The sequence below is a fragment of the Somniosus microcephalus genome, chromosome 9, assembly GCF_052327205.1.
Source record: "Somniosus microcephalus isolate GS21.2 chromosome 9, FLI_Smic_1.0, whole genome shotgun sequence".
Lineage (NCBI taxonomy): Eukaryota > Metazoa > Chordata > Chondrichthyes > Squaliformes > Somniosidae > Somniosus > Somniosus microcephalus.
In genome coordinates, this window is record NC_140995.1 from 241,247,731 (window position 1) to 241,268,244 (window position 20,514).

The 20,514-nt window shown below is 47.6% G+C and overlaps 1 protein-coding gene across 1 annotated transcript in view; it reads left to right on the forward strand.

Moving 5' to 3' along the window:
* abcc10 (ATP-binding cassette, sub-family C (CFTR/MRP), member 10) overlaps positions 1 to 20,514 on the forward strand; it is a 257,280-nt gene that overhangs the window by 33,902 nt on the left and 202,864 nt on the right. Inside the window, exon 2 of the mRNA XM_085998249.1 lies at positions 4,794 to 4,905. The gene's annotated coding sequence lies outside the window, so the exon portion shown is untranslated. The remainder of the gene's footprint in view (positions 1 to 4,793; positions 4,906 to 20,514) is intronic.

Genomic DNA, 20,514 nt, shown 5'->3' on the forward strand with positions numbered 1-20,514 from the left:
AGGGAATACACAATGAGTGGTAGGACCCTAGGAAGTACAGAGGGTCAGAGGGACCTTGGTGTACATGTACATAGATCCCTGAAGGCAGCGGAGCAGGTAGATAAGGTGGTTAAAAAGGCATATGGGATACTTGCCTTCATTAGCCGAGGCATAGACTATAAGAGCAGGGAGGTTATGATGGAGCTGTACAAAACGCTGGTGAGGCCACAGCTGGAGTACTGTGTGCAGTTCTGGTCGCCTCACTATAGGAAGGATGTGATTGCTTTGGAGAGGGTGCAGAGAAGATTCACCAGGATGTTACCTGGGATGGAGCGCCTCAGCTATGAAGAGAGGCTGGACAGGCTGGAGTTGTTTTCCTTGGAGCAGAGAAGGCTGAGGGGGGACCTGATTGAGGTGTACAAAATAATGAGGGGCATAGATAGGGTAGATAAAGAGGAACTTTTCCCCTTAGTGGGGGGGTCAATAACAAGGGGGCATAGATTCAGGGTAAGGGGCAGGAGATTTAGAGGGGATTTGAGGAGGAACTTTTTCACCCAGAGGGTGGTTGGAATGTGGAACTCAATGCCTGAAAGGGTGGTGGAGGCAGGAACCCTCACAACATTCAAGAAGCATTTGGATGAGCACTTGAAATGCCATTGCATACAAGGCTATGGACCAAATGCTGGAAAATGGGATTAGACTGGACAGGGATGGATGGGCGGCGCAGACACGATGGGCCGAAGGGCCTCTTTCTGTGCTGTAAAACTCTATGACTCTATGACTCTAACTCCACTTTCCTGCACTATCCCCATATCCCTTGATTCCCTTAATATCCAAAAATCTATCAATCCCTGTCTTAAATGTACTCAACGGCTGAGCCTCCACAGCCCTCTGGGGTAGAGAATTCTATAGATTCACCACCCTCTGAGTGAAGAAATTTCTCTTCATCTCAGTCCTAAATGGCCAACCCCTTATTCTGAGACTGTGACCCCTGGTTCTAAACTCCTCAACCAGGGAAACATCCTCCCTGCATCTACCCTGTCAAGCCCTGTAAGAATTTTGTATGTGTCAATGAGATCACTTCTCATTCTTCTAAACTCTAGAGAATATAGGCCGAGTCTACTCAATCTCTCCTCATAGGACAATCCCCCCATCCCAGGAACCAGTCTGGTGAACCTTTGTTGCACTCCCTCTGACAAGTATATCCTTCCTTAGGTAAGGAGACCAAAACTGTGCACAATACTCCAGGTGTGGTCTCTATATAATTGCAGTAAGATGTCTTTACTCTTATACACAAATCCTCTTGTAATAAAGGCCAACATACCACTTGCTTTCCTAATTGCTTGCTGTCCCTGCATATTAACTTTCAGTGATTCATGTACAAGGACACCGAGGTCCATCTGAACACCAACATTTCCCAATCTCTCACCATTTAAAAAGTACTCTGCTTTTCTGTTTTTCCTACCAAAGTGGATAACTTCCCATTTCTCCACATTATATTCCATTTGCCATGTTCTTGCCCACTCACTTAGCTTGTTTATATCTCCTAGAAGCCTCTTTGCATCCTCCTCACAACTTACATTCCCACCCAGCTTTGTATCATCAGCAAACTTGAATATATTACATTTGGTCCCCTCATCTAAATCATTGATATAGATTGTGAATAGTTGAGGCCCAAGCACTGATCCTTTTGATACTCCACTAGTTACAGCCTGCCAACCTGAAAATGACCCATTTATTCCTACTCTCTGTTTTCTGTCCGTTAACCAATCCGCAATCCATGCTAGTATATTACCCACAATCCCATGAGCCCTAATTTTGTTTAATAACCTCTTGTGTGGCACCTTATCAAAAGCCTTCAGAAAATACCAAATATACCACATCCACTGGTTTCCCCTTATCTATTCTGCTAGTTACAACCTCAAAAAACTCTTAACAGATTTGTCAAACGTGGTTTCCCTTTCATAAATCTGTGTTAACACTGCCCAATCCTATTATTATTTTTCTAAGTGCTGTGTTACCACGTCCTTAATAATATATTCTAGCATTTTCCCTACTACTGATGTCAGGCTAACTGGTCTGTTGTTCCCTGTTTTCTCTCTCCCTCCTTTCTTAAATAATGGTGTTATATTTGCTACCTTCCAATCCACGGGAACCGTTCTAGAATCTATGGAATTTTGGAAAATGACAACCAATGCATCCACTATCTCTATAGCCACCTCTTTCAAAACCCTAGGATGTAGACCATCAGGTCCTGGGGATTTATCGGCTTTCAGTCCCATTAATTTCTCCAGTATTATTTTTTTTACTAATACTGATTTCTTTCAGTTCCTCATTCTCGCTAGACCCTTCGTTCTCCACTATTTCCGGGAAGTTTTTTGCGTCTTCTTCCGTGACGACAGACACAAAGTAATTGTTTAATTTCTCTGCCATTTCCTTATTCCCCATTATAATTTCTCCTGTCTCAGCCTGTAAGGGATCCACATTTACTTTCGCTAATCTTTTCCTTTTTACATACCTATAGAAGCTTTTACAGTCTGTTTTTATGTCTCTTGGTAGTTGACTTTCATATTCTATTTTCCCTTTATCAATTTCTTGGTCCTCCTTTGCTGAATTCTAAAATCGTCCCAATCCTCAGGCTTACTATTTTTGGCAACATTATAAGCCTCTTCCTTTGATTTAATACTATCTTTAACTTCTCTTGTCAGCCACGGTTGGACCACCTTTTCCTGTGGGGTTTTTATGCCTTTTAGGAATGTATATTTGTTGTAAATTATGTATTAATTCTTTAAATACTAGCCATTGCTTGCCTGCTGTCATACCTTTTAATGTAGTTTCCCAATCTACCTTAGCCAACTCGCCCCTCATACCTACGTAGTTTGCTTTGTTTAGATTTTAGACCCTTGTTTCGGATTTAACTAAATCACTTTCAAACTCAGTACAAAATTCTTCATTTTATGGTCACTCTTCCCTAACTGCCCCTTTACTACAAGGTTATTGATTAACTCTTTCTCGTTGCACAATACTAGATCTAAAATAGCCTGTTCCCTAGTTGGTTCCTCAACATACTGATCTAGAAAACTATCTTGCATACATTCCATGAATTCGTCCTCCACACTATTACTGAAAATTTGGTTTGCCCAGTCTATATGTAGATTAAAGTCCCCCCTAGCTCCCACACCATTCTTTGAGCCACGCATTTAAACCTCTAAACTGTTTGTTCCTATGCCAATTTGCATGTGGCTCAGGTAACAATCCAGAGATTATTACCTTTGAGGTTCTGCTTTTTAATTTGGATCCTAGCTCCTCAAACTCCCTCAGCAGAACCTCATTCCTACTTCTACCTGTGTCGTTGGTTCCTTACTAGTCCAGTAACATAACCACTGTGCTACCATACCCTCTAGCTCTGCTTCACCTGAAGTACACTTGGTCTTGACTCCCCGTCTATAACACCGCAGGAGATCAACTTATATATTTGTATTCTTTTACCTCTGTATAAATTTTAAACCTGCAAATACATGGCAAGATGGCATACCAGATGTGTCAGTTTGAGTTAATATCTGGTATTTAGCTGTATTAGTTTGGAGAGAGGATTTAGCTGCACTCGGATGGTCTTGGAACTTGTTAATTCCGTTCCCTAGCCACTGACTCCATCCCCCTCCCTGGCCACTGACTCCATCCCCCTCCCTGGCCACTGAGCCAGAACTAGATTGCTTGCAACTTCGGCATCCTATTTGACCCTGAGCTGAGCTTCCGATCCCATATCCTCTCCTTCACCAAGACCGCCTACTTCCACCTCCGTAATATTGTCCATCTCTGCCCCCTGCCTCAGCCCATCTGCTGCTGAAACCCTCATCCATGCATTTTATACCTCCAGACTCAACTATTGAAATGCTCTCCAGGCCGACCTCCCATCTTTCACCCTCCATAAACTTGAGCTCATCCAAAACTCTGCTGTTTGTATCCTAACTCGCACCAAGTCCTGTTCACCCATCACCCCTGTGCTCGCTGACCGACGTTGGCTCCCGGTCCAACAAAGCCTTGAATTTAAAATTCTCAACCTTGTATTTAAATCCCACCATGGCCTCCCCGTCCCTTTTTCTGTAACCTCCTCCAGCCCTACAACCCTCCGAGACCTCTGTGTTTCTCCAATTCTGGCCTCTGGTGCATCCCCGATTTCCTTCACCCCACCATTGGTAGCTGTGCCTTCAGCTGCTTGGGCCCTAAGCTCTGGAATTCCCTCCCTAAAGCTCTCCACCTCTCTTCCCTTTAAGATGCTCCTTAATACCTACTTCTTTGACCAAGCTTTTGGTCACCTGTCCCAATATCTCTTTATGTGCCCCGATGTCAAACTTTGTATGATAATACTCCTGTAACGTGCCTTGGGACGTTTTACTATGTTAAATGCTATATAAATGCAAGTATTGTTAACACTGGGGGATGGACCTGATCTTTCGCAGCACTGAGGTGGGGTCCTAGAGTTTGGCAGAACTGGGGTGGATTGTGAGATTTGGCGCTGTGGTGTCTGAGTTGAGGAGAGGGAGATGCGAAACAGCTCTGGATGGGTTCGGGGTGTGGGGCGGGGCACCATCCCAGGTCTCTCAATACTGGCTTATAACTTATGAGAGATCTTTGTAAATGTTAAATTTGGTGTTTTGTGATTGGTCCTGAAAATGTATCTCTATCAGTCTGTTCATCTTTCTTGTCTCTCCTTCCCCCTCTCGGTGTCAGTAATTAGAATGTTTACACTTACTATCAACAAAACAAAGGTGATGATAATAAGGGACTATTAAATGATTTCTCTTTGTTTTCAGAATTCAAATTGTTTTTTGTAAGTTTAGAATGAGCGAAGACTCTATCTCACAATTTAAGGAACTTTCTGATGTCTTTTAGAGCCAAATTCAAGACCAACAAAAGCTACTACAGGTGTGTAACCAGTAATCTGCCATGTTTCCCTCTTCCGTTCATTCATACACCCACACAGCTGTATAAATTTTACATGAATATTGCTTTTGAAATGTATTGTCTGGCTTTTCTTGAAATAATTTTGAAAAATAACCAGCGATTTATTTATTTTATTTTATTTTTATTTATTTTTTTTCAAATTTGAGAGACAAGCATTTTATTGCTTGGCTCGCTAAATGCTACTGATGTGTCCTGGGAATTTCTGCACACTGCATGGGCTCAGACTGCAGGACCTGCCTCAACTTGCAGAGTAACTGCTTTGGGGAAAGCTATCCATGCCAGCATCCAGGTTTTTAGGAGAGGCTGAGGCCTTCAAGTGAAGGTATTAAAAGACAATTCAATGACAAAATGTAACTGTGTTATTGTGAAATATGAAATTCTTTTAAAATTTTGTTTAAAACTTTATTTTGGACATTAGAAATTTCAGTTATTGGGGAAAAATGGTGGATAAATAATTTTTTTAAAGGCATTTTGAGTGATTTGATTGATTCATCAAGAAACTGTGATGGTTCTCTATATTGAATGTTGACATAAATGCTGACCTAAAAAGTGTTATAAGAAATAGCACTTATGGACATGAAGTGTGTGGCATACACAAGAATTTTTAAGAACATAACAAATAGGAGCAGGAGTCGGCCACACGGCCCTTCAAGCCTGCTCCGCCATTCAATGAGATCATGGCTGATCTTCAAACTCAACAAAGAAAATGCTGCCAAAGTCATAGAGAAAGTGGCGGTAGTGGAGATACTGGATGTGATAAAAATTGATAAACAGGAGGTACTAGAAAAGCTACCTGTACTTAAAGTTGGTAAGTCACAGGACCGGATGGGATGAATCCTAGGCTGCTGAGGGAAGTTAAGGAGGAAAGCATGAAGGTACTGGCCATAATCTTCCAATCCTCCTTAGATATGGGGGTGGTGCCAGAAGACTTGAGAGTTGCAAATGTTACACCCTTGTTTAAAAAAAAAGGTGTAAGGATAAACCCAGCAACTATAGGCCAGTCATTTTAACCTCGGTAGTGGGGATGCTTTTAGAAATGATAATCGGACAAAATTAACAGTCACTTGGACAAGTGTGGATGAATTAAGTTAAAGGCAAATTGTGCTTAGCTAACTTGATCGAGTTTTTTGATGAGGTAACAGAGAGCGCTGATGAGGGCAATGTGATTGACGTGGTATACATGGACTTCCAAAAGGCATTTGATAAAGTGCCACATAATAGGCTTACCAGCAAAGTTGAAGCCCATGGAATAAAAGGGACAGTGGCAACATGGATACGAAATTGGCTAAGTGACAGAAAACATAGTAGTGGTGAACGGTTGTTTTTTGGACTGGAGGAAGGTATACAGTGGTGTTCCCCAGGGGTCGGTACTAGAATCACTGCTTTTCTTGATATCTTTTAATGAATTGGACTTGGGCACAATTTCAAAATTTGCAGATGACACAAAACTTGGAAGTATAGTGAACAGTGAGGAGGAGAGTGATAGACTTCAAGAAGACATAGACAGGCTGGTGAAATGGGCGGACACGTGGCAGATGAAATTTAACGCAGAAAAGTGCGAAGTGATGCATTTTGGTTGAAAGAATGAGGAGAGGCAATATAAACTAAAGTCTACAATCCTAAAGGGGGTGCATGAACAGAGAGACCTGGGGGTATGTGTGCACAGATTGTTGAAGGTGGCAGGGCAGGTTGAGAAAGTGGTTAAAAAAGCATATGGGATCTTGGGCTTCATAAATAGAGGCATGGGGCTCGAATTTCATCGGGCCGTTGAGGCGGGATTGGAGGCATGTGGGGGGTTAAAATTACAAAAACTGGCGGGCGGGCCCAAACTCGCCTCCAAGCAATTTTCATTAAATTGTGTCTACTGGTCCCGTCTCTGTCCCGCCTCCAAGAGGTGGGATAGGTCGTTAAGGCCCTTAACAAGCACTATAATGCCTCTATAATGCCATTTTGATAGGCCTTTGTGATTTTAACCCTTTTCCCACGTGAAGCACGCCTGTTCTGAAACACGACGGTGAAACCTGGCGGGAGCACAATTGGATTGCTGACTATAAGCTGCAGCTCAACCATTAAATAGGAGATTTGATCAGCCATCATTTGCAGGTGGCAGGACTTTGTTGTCTCAGGTCTGGGGGAACTTTTAGAAGGCATAACCACAGCTGTGGAAGTTTGGAGCCTGACACCCATCTCCAGTGTGACCTCCTGGGAAACCCCTCTCGCCACCTTGACTGAGCGCTTCCTCAATTGAGGCATATACCAGAAGCATGGGAGGCATTTATTTCCTTCCCTTCTGGACATTAGATGAGGACAAAGACCAGCCGCGGCACCGGCAGAACCAGGAACAGCAGCAGCACCAACAGCAGCAGCAACAACAGGAGCGCCAAGCTGTTGCCCACCCACCTGAAGCTGCACAGGCCAGAAGGGGCCAGCGCATGGAAGCCCGTCAGCACAGGAGATACCCCCCAAACAGGGTCTACAGACACAGGGTCAGCTACCTCAACATGTCTGAGCAGCAGTGTCAAAGGCGGCTCCGATTTTCGTGAGAGGTAGTGGGTGACATCTGCGCAATGCTGCAGTAAGACCTGGAGCCCAGAGGACCAGGTGGACAACCCTTACCAGTGGCCGTCAAAGTCACCACCGCACTCAACTTTTCTGCCTCCGGCTCAGTCCAGGGATCAGTAGCAGACATCAGCGTCATTTCCCAGGCGGCCGCACACACTTGCATCACACAGGTAACCGATGCCCTCTTTGCCATCGCGCACAATCACATCCATTTCACCAAGGATCAAGCAAGTGTCACGGCGCGTGCGATTGGATTCGCTAATCTGGCAGGCTTTCCAAGGGTGCAGGGCGTCGTTGACTGCACACGTGGCCCTTAAGGCACCCCGTCACAATCCAGGTATTTTTGTCAACCGCAAGGGCTTCCACTCCCTTAACGTTCAGCTGCTGTGTGACCACAAGAAGGGAATTTTGCATGTTTGTGCCAAGTACCCTGGCAGTTGCCATGACTCCTTCATAATGCGCCAGTCTAGTGTGCCTCCACTATTCAGTCTGCCAGACCAACTTAACGGATGGCTACTTGGAGACGAGGGCTATCCCCTGAAGACGTGGCTAATGAGGCCGTTGAGGAGCCCATCCAATGAAGCTGAGGAGAGCTACAACTCCAGCCACACGTCCACCAGAGCCATAATCGAGAAAACCATCGGTTTGCTGAAGATGCGCTTCAGATGCCTGGATAGATCAGATGGAGCCCTGCATTACTCAGCAGCCAGGGTCTCCAGAATCGTCCTGGTTTGCTGTGCACTTCACAATGTGGCACAGCGTCGGGCTTGCAGATTCCTGAGGACCAAGTGGCTCCTCACATATCCTCCTCAGATGAGGAGGAGGAGAGCGAAAACGAACATCTTGCAGAGGCCCATCAACCAGCGGCAGCAGTACGCGAGAACATTGCTGCCCGGGATGCAAGGAACGCACTCATCTTGGCCAGATTTGTTTAGCCTAGCTAATCAAGCACTTTTGCCTCACAGCTTCGTACCTGAGCATCGACAATGGCCAAGAACCAGCATTCCTAGCAATTTGACCACCATACTGACAATTGCAAGTAATCCTAAGTCCTCAATGTGGAAGTCCCATTCACGAAATGACACATGCCACAACTACAGCAGTAGCCATCAGATTTTTTATTTACAGTAATCATCTGATGGCTTTTTAACAAAACATCAAATTTCACCCAAGTGACTACCCTTGTGACTATTTGTGCAGTATCTTGCTCTTACGCATGCTCCTACGTGGTGCTTCCCCTGTGGCTTCAGCAGATATGGAGGCCCCTTGCTCACTTTCTTGCTGCTCCTGTCTCAACACCTTTGGCGGGCATCCTCTGAGGTTGCGAACCTGTGAGGGCTCGCCAACAGTCTGCTGCTCCTGCGGCTGTGCAGGGGTTGAGACGCCAAACTCAGTTGGGTGTGGACTCTGGTGGGGCTCTGACCGAAGGCTCTGCAGTGGCATGGAAGTGTGAGCGCTTGGAGAGGAGCCCCCACTTCCTTGATGTCTGCCATCAACTTCCCTTTCATGGGTCAGGTCCCCTTCAGTACTTGCAAGTGGCTTGAGAGCACCTTGCTGCACGTCAAGGGGGGCCATGGGGATCCGTATCTGCACTGCAGTCCTACTCAGAAGGACTTCCATGAAGGTCTGGTTTCTCTGTTCAATAGATGACCATCGCTCCTCCAGAGATGTCATTCTATTCAGAACACTCACCATGTTTTTTGCACTCTGGCGACTTATCACCTCCATGGAGGTTGCCATCCTTTCCATGGTGTTGCGTTCATGCGCCAATGACTCCACAAAGGCTCTGCTCATGTTCGCAATGGACTCCTCCATTTGCTCCACACTTGCAGCGACCCTGGAGACAAAACCTGCCAGAGACTCCTGAATCTATTCCTGGAGTTCCATCACTGCTGATCTTATGGATGGACCCAGAGGCTGAGGGTCGACATGCAGCTGAGCCAAGCTGGCAGAGTCCTGCGCCCTCCGACTAGGACTCTCCACTGCTGTCCCTGTCTTCACAACCTGCTGATGCTCACTTGAGCTGTGATACACCAGGTGACAACACTACTCTATCTCGCGATGTTCCCTCCGAGGTGTGAATGTCTGCGTTGGTGCTGGGTGCAGTGAATTCTGCTGATGCTACGCCCTCAGAGGTTGCAGCTTCCTCTGAGGAGTCTTGAGGCTCATGCTCTTCCTCCTGGATGGGTGCTTGCGATGGCCCTGTGGGGGAGTAAAGAGTCAGAGATGTGAGGCCAAGGTTACATGCGCACATTGCATATTGCAGATGATCATAAGTCCATCTGTTAGAACTTCAGAATCATTATCAGCGACTCATGCAATGTCATTGAGAGAGATGGAAAACTATTCTGTCACCAGCTTGCTGTGATGCACCCGTCTGTCCGTCCCCCACTTGGGAATCTTCCTCCACTCCTACGATCTCCAGGTCCGCCTCCTCCCAGGTGGTGAGCTGGGCTACTGAGCGTGGCCCTCCTCCTGTCCTCGCTCTTTCCCTCTTATTGTGAGCTCTCTTTTCCTGCAATGAGGGAGACAAGTGGAGTTTGAGTGAGAATGAAGGAGTGAGTGTAGAGAATCCATAGCATAGATGCTTAGAAGGAGACAAAGCTGGAGTGAGGTGGCAAGACCAAGGGCTCCCCCTGTGTGTTGTAAGTTGTAATTGCATCACAGTGATAGGGAGTGTGAAGGCTGCATAGTCGAATAGTTAGGTGAATGTGACCATAGAGAGAGAGGGAATGGGTAAGGGTGCATGGATGTCAGTGTCAAGTGGGATGTGGAGGAAGAGATTGCTAAAGCTGAGTGCTGGTGAGGAGAGGCAATGGGGATCAGATTGAGGGTGATGGGAAATTCATATTTACATTTCCAGTGCGCAGAAGGTTATGAAACCTCTTCCTGCACTGAAGCCAGGTTCTGCGGGATATTGACAAAGAGTTGACCTCCTCTGCCACCTGGATCCACACAGCCTTGGTTTGCTGGGGAGGCTTCTTCCTCCCTAAAGAAGGGAAGAGCACCTCTTTATTTGCTCTTGCTCCCTCTGCTAAAGCCTGCAGGGCAATGTCATCAAAGCGGGGTGCAGACCTAGGTCTCTGGCTGGCCATTCTTCCTGCAGGTGCCTCTAACATGCAAGGGCAAAAGCTTGGCAGTTTGCAGAAGAAGCAAGGCTTGATGCAGACCTTAAATGCAGCAGCAATGATGACGTCATCGGAGATGACTTTCAGACTGGAAAAACTCGTCGGAACTCAATTGGCCAATTAAGTTAAAATGGCATCATTTTCCCACATTGAGTTAGAATCAGGTGGCTAACATGAAATGCAGATTACACGACCCCAGCCCACCCCAGTATCAAAATCCAGCCCATAGAGTACAAAAGCAAGGAAGTTATGATTGTTGAATCCGTGAATCGTTAGGTAGTGTGTCCTTCAAATAATCGACAGAGACTGCAGAGGAACAATCAACGGGTGTTTACTGGATGAGGGTTGCTCTAAAACTAAACAGTACAGATCCCTACTCAGGGTTATATACAGGTGTGGTCACTGCCGGTACTACAGTATACAGGAGCTGTAAAAAGTAGTTCTCCCCTTAAAGGCACATACACTACAATCCCTCCCCTTTTAGATTAACAGTACCATAACATTCATTTAACAATTAACACTTTTAACATGCAACATTAACTGAAAATAGTCCATTTATAAATTTAGTCTTTGGGGCGGCTTCCTGATCCTTTCTGGATAACGCCTTTCCTGAGTGTCTTGCTCTTGGTGCGGAGGCGATTCTGGCCCCCTGTCGTCGGTTGGTTCATCAGCTTCCGATGCTATTGTTTCTGGGGTAGATGCTACCTGTATATCGGGTTCATTACCAGGTACGCGAGACATGGGGTTGACTCGTTCCTGTGACGTTAGGATCTGGTCGACATGGCGTCTCACAATGTTCTCCCCAACATTCACTGTGTACATTAGTGGCCCCTGCCGTGTGCATATCGTTCCTGGTTGCCATTTCTCTGTTCGGTAGTCGCGGGCCAAGACTGGTTGCCCTACATTGAAGCTCCTTGTCGGCTTCTCATTGATGTGCTGGAATTGCTTATTCTCAACATTTCTTCGTACATTTGGTCTGAGCAAATCCAGACGAGATCTCAACCTTTGGTTAAAGAACATCATAGCTGGGGTCTGGTTGGTAACTGCATGTGTCGCATTTCTGTAGGCTAACAGGAAATTGTCCACCTTATGCTGCAGTGGAATGTCATCATCGCACATGGCCCTTACGGCCTTTTTAAAGGTTTGTACGAACCTCTCAGCCAATCCATTTGTGGCTGGATGATACGGGGCGGATGTGTAATGCCTTACCCCATTCCTTTTCATAAATTTCCGAAACTCTTCGGACACAAACTGTGGTCTGTTATCAGAGCAAATCTGCTCTGGCAAGCCGTTCCTGGCAAATATGGTCCGTAGGACTGCAATCGTTTTCTCCGTGGTGGTGGAGGACATTTTGATCACCTCAGGCCATTTCGAGTGCGCATCCACGGCTATTAAGAACATTGAGTCCATGAATGGACCAGCAAAATCAATATGCACCCGTTGCCATGGAGAGGAGGGCCACTCCCATGGGTGTAGAGGGGCATGTGGTGGTACATTTTGGACCTTCTGGCATCCTGAGCAGCTCTTTGTCAGGTCCTCGATTTGCTGATCAATCCCCAGCCACCACACATAAGTCCTATCAAGGCTTTTCATTTTCACCCCTCCCAGATGGCCTTCGTGAAGCTCATTGAGCACTCTCCACCTTAACTTGGGTGGAATTACAACTCTGGATCCACACATCAAGGTCCCCTGGCATACTGACAGCTGTTCTCTTCTGGATGAGAATGCTGGCAACAGTGAGTCGCCATGTGTTGGCCATCCCTTCACCGTCAAATCATATACCCGAGACAGTGTCGGGTCATTTCGGGTCTCCTCTATATCCGCGTTAGTTACTGGCAAGCGTTCAATTATAGTCGAATAAAATATTTCGACAGGGTCCACTGCTGGTGCTTCCTCCGCAGTAGGCAGTGGCAGGCGTGATAGCCCATCAGCGTTTCCATGCTGTTTCGTGCCCTTGTACTCTATTTCATATTGGTTCGCCCCTAGAAAAAGGGACCATCTTTGTAGCCGTTGCGCAGTCATCACCGGAACGCCCTTCTTTGGATTAAAGATGGAGACAAGTGGTTGGTGGTCAGTCAGCAAGGTGAACTTCTGCCCGTGCAGATAGTGGTTGAACTTTTTCACTCCCCACACTAGTCTAAGGGCCTCCCTGTCAATCTGGGCGTAGTTACGCTCGGCTGAGGTTAGTGACCGAGACGCAAAGGCTACTGGCCTCTCCAAGCCGTCCGGGAATTTGTGCGACAGCACCGCTCCAATACCATAGGGTGATGCATCACACGCCAACCGAATTGGTAGTGCTGGGTTGAAATGAGCCAACACCTCTTTTGATGTGATCAATTCTTTGCACTTCTGGAAAGCTCATTTACATTCGTCATTCCACTTCCAAGGTACCCCTGTTTGCAGTAGGGTGTTCAGTGGGTGTAGTAACGTAGACAAATTCGGCAAGGACTTATGGTAGTAGTTCACCAGCCCGAGGAACAACCTCGGTTGTGACACATTTTCCGGTGCTGGAGCCTTGACTACTGCCTCAATCTTTTCAGGGGACTTATGTAACCCCTCTTCATCAATAATGTGGCCACAATACGAGATCTGCTTCTGGAAAAACTCGCATTTGTGGCGATTAGCTCGGAGCCCATATTCCTTCAATCTAGTGAGCACCTGCTCCAGGTTGGCGAGGTGATCACTGTCATTTTCGCCCGTGACCAGGATGTCATCCAAATAACACTGGGTCCCTGGAATCCCTTGCAGGACTTGATCCATTGCCCTTTGCCAAATAGCCGGAGCTGATGCTACCCCGAACACCAGCCGGTTGTATTGGTAGAGACCTTTATGAGTGTTGATCGTGAGGTACTGTTTCAAGGCTTCTTCTACCTCCATTTGCAGGTACGCCTGGGCCAGATCAATCTTTGAAGCATTTTCCTCCAGATAACCCAGCTCCTTGCTTCCGGAGTCTGTATCACTTTTCTGTTCATCTGAACTACTCTCCGTCACCTTATGTACCTTTTTGTACTTCTCCTGTGGAGGTTTCTTGCTGCTGGTTTTCTTTCCCGACCTGCAGACTCTTACTATGTGTCCTGCTTTTCCACACTGTCTGCACACTTGGTCCTTGAACCAACAATCCTTATGGTCGTGTGTTGTTCTGCCGCAGCGATAACACTTCACTGCTCCATATGACATTTCATTTGTGCCATATTCTTGCGGTCTCCGTTGTAGCTCTGCAGCGCCCCATGCGGCTGCTTCGTGTGATACTGCCATGTTGAAAGCCTTGTCCAGCGTAAGATCCTTTTCTGATAGAAGCCGTTTCTGGGTTCCTTCACTTTGAAGCCCACACACAAACTTGTCCCTTAAAGTATCTGCTAGTCCCGTTCCAAACTGGCAGTGTTTCGATAGCTTGCGCAGTTCCGTTAAATACTCAGCATTACTTTCGTCTTTATGCTGGTTCCTTTTGTGAAACTTAAATCTTTCTGCTATCAGCAGCGGTGTGGGGTTTAAGTTGTCCTGTAGGATTGCCACTATGCTTTCAAAATCCTTTTCCACTGGCTTCTCTGGGGTGACTAGGTTTCGCAGTAAGCCGTACGTTTTTGCACCCATGGAATTCAACAATACCAGTGCTTTCCTGGCAGCTGGCACTTCATTCGCTTTGCAGTACACCTCTATGCGTTCTACATATGTCGCCCAATCTTCGACTTCATTGTCGAACGCTGTGACCCTGCCACTCTTCTGCATCCCTGCCACTCTTCTGGGTGTGGTTAGACTGGCTAAAAATGGCGTCTCCCGCGCTCTCCCTTCTTCTCCGCTGGCTCAAAATGGCGTCTCCCGCGCTCTCCCTTCTTCTCCGCTGGCTCAAAATGGCGTCTCCCGCGCTCCCCTTCTCCGCTGCGGCCCAAATGGCATCTCCCGCGCTTTCTTTTCTTCCCCCGCGGACGCTGCTCAGCCTTGGAAACACCGGCTGCGCTCTGCGCGTTTTCCTGCGCGCTTCTCTCGTTGACGCCGCTCGGTCTTCAACCCCGGCTGCGCCCTGCGCGCTTCACCCTCTCTCGTTGACGCCGCTCGGTCTTCAACCCCGGCTGCGCCCTGTGTGCTTTACCCTCTCTCTTACCCGTCGATGCTGCTCGGCCTTTTTCTGTGCCGTCGGTCGGCTCCCGCCGCCGCTGTTCGGGAAGGGTCTGCGCCGTACCTGCTGCCAGCCCGCTGCGCTGGATCGTCGCGGCTGGAGAACCAAGCCCAGCTCTCCACAGCCTCCTCTGCCTGCTCAAGTCCTCTCAGGATGGTCGACGCCCGCACTGATGGAATCGGCCTTCTTCTGCAGAGTTGCAGGTAGGTTCGAATCACCTCGTCGCCAATGTTGAATCCGTGAATCTTTAGGTAGTGTGCCCTTCAAATAATCGACAGAGACTGCAGCGGAACAATCAACAGGTGTTTACTGGATGAGGGTTGCTCTAAAACTAAACAGTACAGATCCCTACTCAGGGTTATATACAGGTGTGGTCACTGCCGGTACTACAGTATACAGGAGCTGTAAAAAGTAGTTCGGTTAAATGCTTGATTGACTGCGGGAGCACCAAAAGCTTTATTCATCCTAGCCTGGTAAAAATGACTTTCACTAACGATAGTCCCTACACAGGGCAAAATCGCCATGGCTGATAAGACTCGTACCTCAAAAATTACAGGTTTCTGCGCGGTTATGTTGTCGGTAAAAGGCATTGATTACAGAGATTTTAAACTGTTGACAATGCCAGATCTCTGTGTGAGCGTGATCTTGGGTCTGGACTTCCAGTGCCACCACCAAAGTATCACGCTTACCTACGGTGGGTCCCAGCCGCCCCTCACAGTGTGCGGTCTGGCTACCCTGAAGGTCAAGCCGCCCTCTCTGTTCGCCAACCTCGCACCCAAATGTCGACCCATAGCGACCAAGAGTAGGCGGTACAGCTGGGAGGACAGACGGTTCATTGCGTCTGAAGTAGAAAGACTCTAGCGGGAGGGTATCATCGAATGCAGTACCAGCCCGTGGCACGCCCAGGTAGTAGTAGTTAAGGGTAGCGAAAAGAAGCGGATGGTGATAGATTATAGCCAGACGGTTAATCTATACACCCAGCTAGACGCCTACCCTCTGCCCCGCATAGCGGATATGGTTAACCAAATTGCGCAATACCGGGTGTTTTCCACCATCGACCTAAAATCGGCATCCACCAGCTCCCCATTAGGCCGGAGGACCGTCCATACACCGCCTTCGAGGCGAACGGACGCCTCTACCACTTCCTCAGAGTCCCCTTTGGGGTAACGAATGGGGTCTCGGTCTTCCAGCGGGAGACGGACCGCATGGTCGATGAGAACCAGTTAACAGCCACCTATCCATACCTAGACAACGCCACCACCTGCGGCCACGACCAGCAAGACCACGACTCGAACCTCGCGAGATTTCTGAAAACCGCCCTCAGACTCAATCTCACCTACAACGAGGATAAGTGTGTCTTTAGCACCACGCGCCTCTGTATCCTGGGCTGCGTGGTGGAAAACGGGGAAATCGGTCCGGACCCTGACCGATTGCGCCCCCTATGGGAGCTACCCCTACCAAACACTCCCAAGGCCCTGAAAAGGTGTCTGGGGTTTTTCTCCTATTATGCCCAATGGGTCCCCAATTATTCCGACAAGGCCCGTCCCCTCCTGAAATCAACGTCCTTCCCGCTCACGGCCGAGGCCCACGCCGCCTTCAACAGCATTAAACATGACATTGAGAAGGCCGCGCTGCGGGCAGTGGACGAAAACATCCCTTTCCAGGTTGAAAGCAATGCGTCCAACTTCGCTTTAGCAGCCACCCTCAACCAGGATGGGCGGCCCGTAGCCTTTTTCTCAAGAACCCTCCAAGGGCCCGAGATCAGGCACTCCTCGGTAGAGAAGGAGGCCCAGGCCATAGTGGAGGCAGTGCGGCACTGGAGGCACTACCTAGCTGGCAAACGCTTCACCCTGCTTACCGACCAGCAGTCGGTAGCCTTCATGTTTAACAACAAACAGAGGGGGAAGATCAAGAACGACAAAATTCTCAGGCGGCGGATCGAACTCTCCACGTTTGAGTACGACATAATATATAGGCCGGGGGCCCTCAACGAATCCCCCGACGCCCTATCACGAGGGATGTGTGCCAGCATCCGGGGGGACAGGCTACAGGGCCTCCACAATGGCCTCTGCCACCCGGGGGTCACCCGGCTATTTCACTTTATAAAATCCCGTAACCTGCCCTATTCCATCGAGGAGGTCCGGTCTATGACCAGGGACTGCCGCACCTGTGCGGAATGCAAGCCCCGTTTTTACAGGCCCGACCGAGCCCACCTGATCAAAGCTACACGGCCATTCGAGCGCCTGAGCTTAGATTTCAAGGGACCACTCCCCTCCACCGACCGCAATGTGTACTTTCTCAACATTGTGGACGAGTACTCCCGCTTCCCATTCGCCTACCCCTGCCCAGACATGACCAGTGCCACGGTCATCAAGTGCCTCGGCAACCTGTTTTGCACGTTCGGCATGCCGAACTACATCCACACTGACGGGGGCGTCGTTCATGAACGATGAACTGCGCCAATACCTGCTGTCGAAGGGGATCGCCACGAGTCGGACCACTAGTTATAACCCCCGGGGTAATGGGCAAATGGAGAGGGAGAACGCGACGGTGTGGAAGGCGGTCACCTTAGCACTAAGGTCTAAAGGCCTCCCTACCTCCCGCTGGCAAGAGGTCCTCCCAGACGTACTCCACTCGATAAGGTCGCTACTGTGTACTGCTACTAACGCCACTCCTCACGAGAAGAAGTTTGTTTTTCCCCGCAAATCAACCTTGGGGGTGTCCCTACCTTCGTGGCTCTCCACCCCAGGGACAGTCCTATTACGGAAGCATGTGAGGGGCCACAAAACGGATCCCCTCGTGGAGGCAGTACACCTACTCCACGCAAACCCACAGTACGTGTACGTCAAGCACGCCGACGGGCGTGAGGACACCGTGTCCATAAAGGACCTTGCCTCGGCAGGAAGCGACGATGACCCATCCTTGCCACCCCCAGAAGAACCTCCACCATCCCCAGAGGTATCCTCACCACCCCCAGAAGTACCTGCAACACCCCCAGCACATGGGTATGCCCAGGAGGGCACCACGGACTCCCGGTCGGAACCCGAGGTACTGTTGCGACGTTCAGGAAGGGCTATCACACCCCCGGACAGACTAAATCTGTAGAAGGGGTGAATGTGATGAAATATATGTCTTCATCAGCCCCTGTGTTTTACCTGCATTGTATTGTGTGTACCGCCCCTTTTCCCCTATTGTGTGTATTGGCTCCGCCCCTGTCTTTTGTCATATAAAGGTCTCAAGAGCTGTATGAGTCATTCTGCCAGATGAATCCGATGTGGAATGACGTGCAATGTTCTTAGCGATTAAAAGCCTTCAGTTGAATCCTTGAACTTCTTGTCTTTGAGTTATTGATGGCACATCACCCTTAAAGGCACATACACTACAATGATGAACCTTTATAAAACACTGGTTCAGCCTCAACTGGAGTATTGTGTCCAATTCTGGGGACCACACTTTAGGAAGGATGTGAAGGCCTTAGACAGGGTGCAGAAAAGATTCACAAGAATGATTCCAGGGATGAGGTACTTCAGTTACGTGCATAGACTGGAGAAGCTGAGGTTGTTCTCCTTCGAGCCGAGAAGGTTGAGAGGAGATTTGATAGAGGTGCTCAAAATCATGAGGGGTCTAGACAGAGTAGATAGAGAGAAACTGTTCCCATTGGCGGAAGGGCCGAGAACCAGAGGACACAGATTTAAAGTGATTGGCCAAACAACCAAAGGCGACATGAGGAAAAACTTTTTTATGCAACGAGTGGTTAGGCTTTCAAAATGGAATTGGATAAGTACCTGAAAGAAAAAAATTGCAGGGCTATGGGTAAAGGGCAGGGGAGTGGGACTAGCTGAGGTGCTCTTGCAGAGAGCTGGCATGGGTTCGATAGTCCGAATGGCCTCCTTCTGTGCTGTAACCATTCTATGACATTTAGGCGGAGACCTTTTGTCAAAATTGTAAGCTTACAGTATTTGCAATTTTTCTTTTCATGAATACTCTAACAGATTACATTTGCATTGCTTGTGGTGATGCAGTGGTTTTGCTGTTACAATGGGGATGGAAATATATGGAAAGTATTTGGAAAAAAGTTTGAGAGCAATAGAATTCTAGAAATACGCCCAGGAAGATTATTTGGTTCATTGAGCCTTTGCCGGTGCTGGCTAATTAACTGGAGCTATCTACTTTAACCCATTTCTCTGCCTTTTCTCTGTTCTTTTTCAAATAATTATCCAATTCCCTTTAAACTTCTCATAACCATCCATATTTTTGTAAACCTCCATTAGATCAACCATCAACCTTTTCATTTCCAGTGGAAAAAGCCCCTATGGTAATTTCTTCATAACTATAACCTCTTGTTCCTGGTATAAATTTTAGTGAATCATTGCTGTACCCTTTCCATGGCGCAAATATATTTCTTATCACAGGGCGCCCTGAATTTAACCCAGTGCTGCAACTAACCAATGTCCTGTTTCAATTCCGCATCACTTCCTTGTTTTTATATTACGGTCTTTTATATATGCAGCCCCACCTTTTTTAAATCTATTATCTGCATCCCTAGATCTCTTTGTGCCTTCAGTCTGTTAAGAATCTTGCAGTTTAGGAAATACTTCCTTTCATTGTCCTTTTCCTAAAATGCATCTGCCAATTATCTGCCCAATCCACTAAAATTTCCAGCTCCAGATTTATTACTTTGAAGCCACCTTGACCCCAAACAGACTATTTACCTCCTCTCGAGGACGACCGTGACTAGTTGGTCATTGGAGATCTGTTAAGTGTGCATTTGAGCCCTATGGATTCATGGTGTTCCTGCTCACTTACTTTCACAACAATAATGTTCATTTATATAGCGCCTTTAATGCAGTAAAATGTCCTAAAATGCTTCACTGGAACGTTATCAAACAAAATTTGACACTGAGCAACATATTAGGACAGGGGCTTGGTCAAAGAAGTAGGTTTTAAGGAGTGTCTTAAAGGAGGAGAGAGAGATGGAGAGGTTTAGGGATGGAATTCCAGAGCTTAGGGCCCAGGCAGCTGAAGGCATAGCCACCAATGGTAGAGCAATGAAAATTGTGGGTGAGCAAGAGGCCAGAATTGGGGAGCGCAGGTAACTTGGAGGGTTGTAGAGCTGGAGGAGATTACCGAGATAGGAAGGGGTGAGACCATGGATGGATTTGAAACCAAGGATTAGAAATTTAAAATCGAGGCATTGTCGGACCGGGAGCCATTATTATCAATATAGGTCGGTGAGCACAGAGGTGGTGTGTGAATGGGACTTGGTGCGAGTTAGGACACAGGCAGCAGAGTTTTGGATGAGCTCAAGTTTATGGAGGGTGCAAGGTGGGAGGCCGGCCTGGAGAGCATTGGAATAGTCAAGTGTACAGGTAACAAAGGCATGGATGAGGGTTTCAGCAACAGATGAGCTGAGGTGGGGCGGAGGTGCAAGTAGGCAGTCTTGGTGATGGAGAGGCTATGAGGTTGGAAACTCCGCTCAGCTCAGGGTCAAACAGTGCTTTCTTCTCCCTTCTAAAACAGTTTATGTAGATGAATATTACAAAATTAAGCATTTTGAGCTTAAGAATAAAATATATTTATTCTTTGAGGAAGGCAGTTGTGGGTTAGGACCTGAGCAGCACTCTGCTATCTTGGGTCGCTACTACTGGGGGAGGGGAGGCTAACATATACACCAAACAATTTTTATTAAAGTGCTAAATTGTAAATCAATGAAAATAACTTATTTTTGAGTAGAGGTGATTGGGATCTGATCTCCGAGACCGATCC